At 62.6% G+C, this 6,006-nt stretch overlaps 1 long non-coding RNA gene across 1 annotated transcript; it reads left to right on the top strand.

Annotated features, from left to right (window-relative positions):
• Nucleotides 1-1,960: 1,960 nt before the first annotated feature.
• On the top strand, nt 1,961-4,458 carry LOC117245023. Its single transcript, XR_004499152.1, has 2 exons — nt 1,961-2,859; nt 3,364-4,458. It is a non-coding gene; the product is annotated as an uncharacterized LOC117245023 (long non-coding RNA).
• Nucleotides 4,459-6,006: the final 1,548 nt, after the last annotated feature.

The raw sequence follows: 6,006 nt of genomic DNA, 5'->3' as shown, positions 1-6,006 counted from the left end.
AGCGTGGCACGGCAGGACGGGCACGGCACGGCGGGACCGGCACGGCTGTCCCGGTGCGCTTTGGCACAGCCCGGCCCGGCTGTCCCGGTGCGCCTTGGCACATCCTGCACCCCCAGCATGGCGAGGCACAGCACGGGTGTCCATTGGCAGCCCGGCACACACACGGGGCTCGCCCCCCCTTTGCTGCAGCCCCTTTGCCCAGGGTCCTCTGTGGGGTGAGGTTTTCCCACCTTTGCTGCAGCTGCAGCATCGCTCCGACCCTCTCAGGACTTGGGGTGACCCCCCTGTGCACCCATCCCTGCACCCCCCGGCCAGGCCCCGCAGCACCGGCCTTTGGGCTCCCCCAGAGCTGTCAGCGAGAGGGAAACAACTTGTTAGAAACCCGAAAGGCGGCTCTGGGCTGCAGGTGGGAGGGAGGAAACGTGTCCTAAAAATACAGCAGCGCCTGCACGGTCCCCGAAGGTGGCTGAGCAGATGGCGTGTCTCGGCGGCCACCTGGGCTCCCGCAGATGGTACCCGGGGCTCCCCGCTTTGTGCCCCCCGCCCAGGGCTCGGGGGGGCCGGGAAGGGCCAGGTGGAAGTGGGGAGGAAGGTACCGGGGTGTGGGGGTGCTGTTCTTTGCTGTGTGGTGGGGGCAAAGCGGGGTGTCACCAGCAGGGTCTCTGCCCTGTGGGTGCAGCCCCCAGCCCCAGGGGACATCGAGCACGCTCTGGGTGCTGCAGGGAGATGAGGGGAAGCCCCAGCACGGGGCTGATGTGCTGAGGAAAGGGCCACAAGCTACAAACAGACACCTGACCCTTCCTGACTGTGTGTTTGGGGAGAGATGCCACAGCTGTCCCCAGCACGGTTCCACCCCGGCCCCACATCCTGCATCCCAGCAATGCTGGGACACCCCAGCTCCATCCTACCCACCCTGGAGCTGCCCGTGCCCCACCAGCACAGGCACAGCAGCCGGGGTGTGGGCTGAAGGCTGGCAGGGCTTTTGGCAGGGTTTCCAGATGTGTTTGAGGCTCTGCATTCTTCCCCTTTCCTTTCTGGTCGGCCCAGGTGGGCGCTGTGTCATCGCTCGGGGATTTGCCAAGCTGCCCCCCGGCCACGGGACACGGAGAGTGGCCACTTCTGGGGAGTGTCCCAGGGCAGCGAGTCAAAACAAGAGGGTTTCAGAGCCGGCCAGGAAAATCCCACCCAGCCGCGGCCCCGTGTCCCCGTGTCACCCGCGCGGGAGGGTTTTCTCCGCCAGGAAACGGAGAGCACCTGCCCGGGCAGCTGCAGGCGCCGGGGCTGCCGGGGAATGCCCCAGCGTGGGGGAGACCCCTGAGCTCTGCCCCGGAGTGCAGGGAACCCCCGGGGTCTGTCTGGGGAACCCCCGGGATCCGGAGTTCTGAACTGAGGGATGGGAACCCCTGAGATCCGGAGATCTGACCCCCTGAGGGATGGGAACCCCTGGGATCCGGAGTTCTGAACTGAGGGATGGGAACCCCTGGGATCGCGGGGTCCAGCTCGGTGAGGGGAAACCCCCTGGGGGTACAGGGCCCACCCTGGCATGGGGGAACCCCTGGGGTCCCGGGGTCACAGGTGACCCCTCCCGCCGGTTTCTCTCTGAGTCAGAGCTGCTCTTGCTGCCGAGCACAAACTTCCCCCTGCTAAAGGAGAAGCAGGACGGGCTCCCACCGCCCCCACGGTCACAGCGAGCTGGGGGAAGGAGGTCAGAAAGCCCCGGGGGGCGGTCGAGGTCTTGTCACCTTCACACAAAGCGGGGCTGTGCCAGCCCTGTGCCCCGTGGGACACGCCATGGCATGGCGCAGCACGGCACAGGATGGCACAGGATGACACAGGATGGCACAGGATGACACAGGACAGGATGGGACAGGATGGCACAGGATGGCACAGGACAGGAAGGCACAGGATGACACAGGACAGGATGACACAGGATGGCACAGGATGGCACAGGACAGGATGACACAGGATGGCACAGGATGGCACAGGATGGCACAGGACAGGATGGCACAGGACAGGATGGCACAGCACGGCACAGGATGGCACGGCACACTTCCCCAGTGCTGGAAATGCCCCGTGCCCATGTGCCCCACTGCCTGCAGTGCCCCACTGCCTCCCCCTTTCCATTCGAAAGCGATGGGTGGGGGAACAAGGGGGAAAAGGAAGCGGCAGCAACAACCAGCGAGTGAAACATCGGCGGCAGCTGCCGGAACCAAAGCGAGACCATCACCTCCCAAAAGGGGCTGCGATGGGGGCACGGCCCCAGCCTGGAGTTGGGATGGAGCTTTTTACACCTCTGCTTAAATCTGCCTCATCCAGCGCAGGGAAATGGGGATGCAGGAGCAAAGGCAGGAGCCGGGAATGGGAATGGGAAGGAGAGCCATGGCCAAGCCAGGGAGATGGTGGGAGCTGCCGAGAGTTCACAGGGAACACAAAGACAAATTCTTTAAGAAAAAAAAAAAAAGGGAAAAAAAAAAAAGAAATCAAAGGGATGTGGAGAGGGAGATAAGAGGGAAGACAGAGCAGGGAGACGGAGGGAGCGGAGAGGACGCGGGCAGAGGGAGGCAGGCGGCGCGGGGAGGCGAAGCGGGAGCCGGGGGAGCTGTCTGGCGCGTCCCTATCGCCTCTCTCCATCGCGGGAGCCCAACCTCAAGTAGTTTTTCACTGAGATTGGAGTGATCAGGTAGGGCTGCCCTCGGCGGCAGCTGCGGGGCTGTGAATAAGCACCTGCTTATCTCTGGCCAGCGGCTGTGCGCGGCTGCAGATTGCGGGGGGACGGGAGCTGGCTGCCGGCTGCGATTTCCATATCAGCGCCCTGCAGCCGCCTGCGCCAAATAAACACAACAGCCCCACGGACAAAAGGTTAATTATCAATTTTCAGAAAGGGAGAGAGAGGGGAGGGGGAGAGGGGAGAGCAGCGGCCGTCGGCAGCCGCGGGGACGAGCAGCCGGGATCTGACGGGGTGTTGGGCTCCGAGCCCCGGGCACAGCGTCCCTGAGCACCCCCGGGGCTCTGCCGGCACCCGCCGGGCTTTGGGCACGGAAACGGGGATGGGGATGGGGATGGGGATGGAAATGGGGATGAGGATGGAAATGGGGATGGGAATGGGATGGGGATGGGGATGGGAATGGGGATGGGGATGGAAATGGGGATGAAGATGGAAATGGGGATGGGACAGGGATGGGGATGGAAATGGGAACAGATATCGGGATGGGGCAGTGACAGGGCTAAGGATGGAGGGAGGGCTGGGGACAGATACCGAGATTAGGAAGGGAACAGGGCTGGGTCTGTACCTGCACAGGAGCAGCAGGACTGGGGGAAGACACAGGGGAAAGAAAAAGAACCTCTCCCAATATTCTGTTTCAGCCCTGGCTGGCAGAGGCCAGACTGGAAGAAGGCACATCCTCCTCCTCCTCCTGGGCATGCAAAGCTCTGCTGGCTCCACTTCTCACAGCCACATTTGTGTATTCAACAGCTTTCTCCTCTTATCAAAGAAACCATGAGCGACTCACAGCTCGGCTGGGCCACGGGGCCCAGGGAGAGACAGGAGGAGGTGCCCCGATGGCCCCGGGGGAAGGAAGGAAAGGCTGGCTGGTGGCATCGCCCTGCTTGTAGCTCAGACCCCGTGAAACCACCAGGGATCCTCACGGGCTGCTCATCCCTGTGCTGGGAGTCAGGGCTTGTCCCTCTCACCTGACACTCAGGAGTTGTTGAATATGGCAGGGGGTGCTGGTGTCACCCACCCTTTCCCCCACGTTCTCTCGGGGCTGCAGAGCTGCTCTCCTGCTGCAGCCATCCCTGCTCCGGGATGGTTTTTCCATCCTGCACGTCCCACTCTCAGCACATCCTGGCCAAGGGGCGCTGCCCCGAGTGTGCCCGTGATGCTCCCACGAGGTCACACAGAACCCAAAGGAGCCTCACAGGGCAGCAGCCACGCGGCCGGGAAGCCTCGAGCCCACACGGCACCAGATTTAGCCACAGCCACGCTCCTAAAAATAGCCGGGATCTGGGAGTGCAGAGCTGCATCTGCTGCCACAGGAGCAGGCACGGAGCTCCAGCCCTCATCCCACGGGACTGGGGTGAACAGGACCGGGGTGCACAGGACTGGGGTGAACAGGGCTGGGGTGCACAGGGCTGGGGTAAACAGGACTGGGGTGAACAGAGCTGGGGTACACAGGGCTGGGGTGCACAGGGCTGGGGTGCACAGGGCTGGGGTACACAGGGCTGGGGTACACAGTGCTGGGGTGCACAGTGCTGGGGTGCACAGGACTAGCCCCAGCACAATTTGGCTCAAGGAGAGTTTGGAGGTACCAGCCTGGGAGGATCCAGCCATGCCTGTGCCAGCCTGATGCCAGGGACAGGAGGACACCAGGATGGAGACGAGATGCTCTTGGTGCTGGGATGCTCCTAATCCACTGGGGAATTGGATGTGCAGCTGTGGATAAGAATAATGAGAGTTGATATTATTTAGCACCTTTAATGCAGGCAGGGCCCTGCAGCTCCTGCCTGGTGGGTGCAAGGAGATGGGTGGGTGTCCCTGGGGGAAGTGGGGACAAGCTGGGGACAGAGGCAGGGCTCAGAAAGCTGCAGTGCCCGGCTGTGAGCTCTGCTGTGGCCCCAGCCCGCCCCTCATAGCGAGAGGGGCCTGACCTCCAGCTGATAAAACCCACTAAAAATACCAGAATAAATATGAGGGAATGCAGGCGGGCTGTGAGCATCCCGGGCTGGAGCAGCCAGCCCCCCCTCCAGCCTTGCCCAACCCCCCCAAATAACCCCAGCCCAAAATCCTAACCCGGGGCCCATCTGGTGTCCAACTGATGAGCACAGATGTGGTTGGGATTTCCGAGCCGGCTGGCAGCCGTTCAGACCTGTCGCAAGCTGCACCTGCTGCAGGATATTTTCCCTTCTGGATTTAATCCCCATCCCCCCAGCAGCCCCAGGCACCCCCCAGGGCTGGGTGGGCAGAAGGAGACCCCCCCCAAGTGATGATCTTCCTGACCCACGCCCATCCCTGCCATAAATGTGGGCGTGGGAGCAGAGAAGGGGGAATTAAAAGCCAAAGAGGGGTCGTGCGATGCCCAAATCTCAGCCCCACACCAAGGAGATGCCTGGGGGAGGGGTTGGTGTCACAGCCACCCTCCCCCAGGGTGGATTTCACCACCTCTGGATGTTTTGGGAAGGTCAAAGGATTTCTGGGAGCATCCCCAGCCACGGAGAGCCGAGCCTTTCGTGGCAGGCACTGAGCCCAGGGGATGCTCTGGGGTTTGGAAACCATCCAGAGCATTTCCCAGCCCCCAGCCATTGCCCCCCAATTGACACCCCACTCTTCTGTTTTAACGAGGCTCTCCCAGCTCAGATGTTGACCCCGGTGATGATCGTGGAGCCTGTGGAGGGAATAAACAGCAAATCCCCTTTTAAATGAAGGGCTCGCCGAGGGATTAGGAGCGAAGGGGTGGCCTGTCCCCCCCTGCCGTCCCCCCGGGGGCTGCCTGCGCAGATATTCCGGCCAGGAGAGGCCTCGTCTGTCCGTCTGGCCCGTCTGAAGTGCTCCTGGGCGATAGGGAGTGATTAGGATTAGACACATCCAGGATGAGAGTTTTTTCACCAGATAGGGATGATAATGGGACCCATGGGGAGGATTACGGGCCCGGCTCTCCAGGAGAGCGGCCATCTGTGTGTCTGTGTGTCCGTCTCCTGCCGCTTCTGCTGCCCCAGCGAGTCCAGCCGGGCTCTCCCCTGTCCGTGCTGGATCCTGGGGTGGCAGCCCTGACCTGCTGCACCTCTCGAGGCTGCACCCCCCGCCCCATCCCCACCGGGATCGTGTGGCAAGCAGGGCTCGTGGCCATTAGGGGTGGCCAAAGGGCAGTTCTGCAATGAGCACAGCCCCAGCATCCTTGGGAACCCAAAATCCCTGGGAACCCAGGATCCTCCTGCATCCCTGGGAACCCAGAATCCCAGCATCCCTGGAAATCCAGCATCCCTGCATCCCTGGGAACCCAGCATCCCTCG

The sequence above is a fragment of the Parus major genome, chromosome 11, assembly GCF_001522545.3.
Source record: "Parus major isolate Abel chromosome 11, Parus_major1.1, whole genome shotgun sequence".
In the NCBI taxonomy this organism is placed as follows: domain Eukaryota; kingdom Metazoa; phylum Chordata; class Aves; order Passeriformes; family Paridae; genus Parus; species Parus major.
Note: the sequence above shows the minus strand (reverse complement) of the source record. Positions and strands in the feature narration are given on the sequence as shown.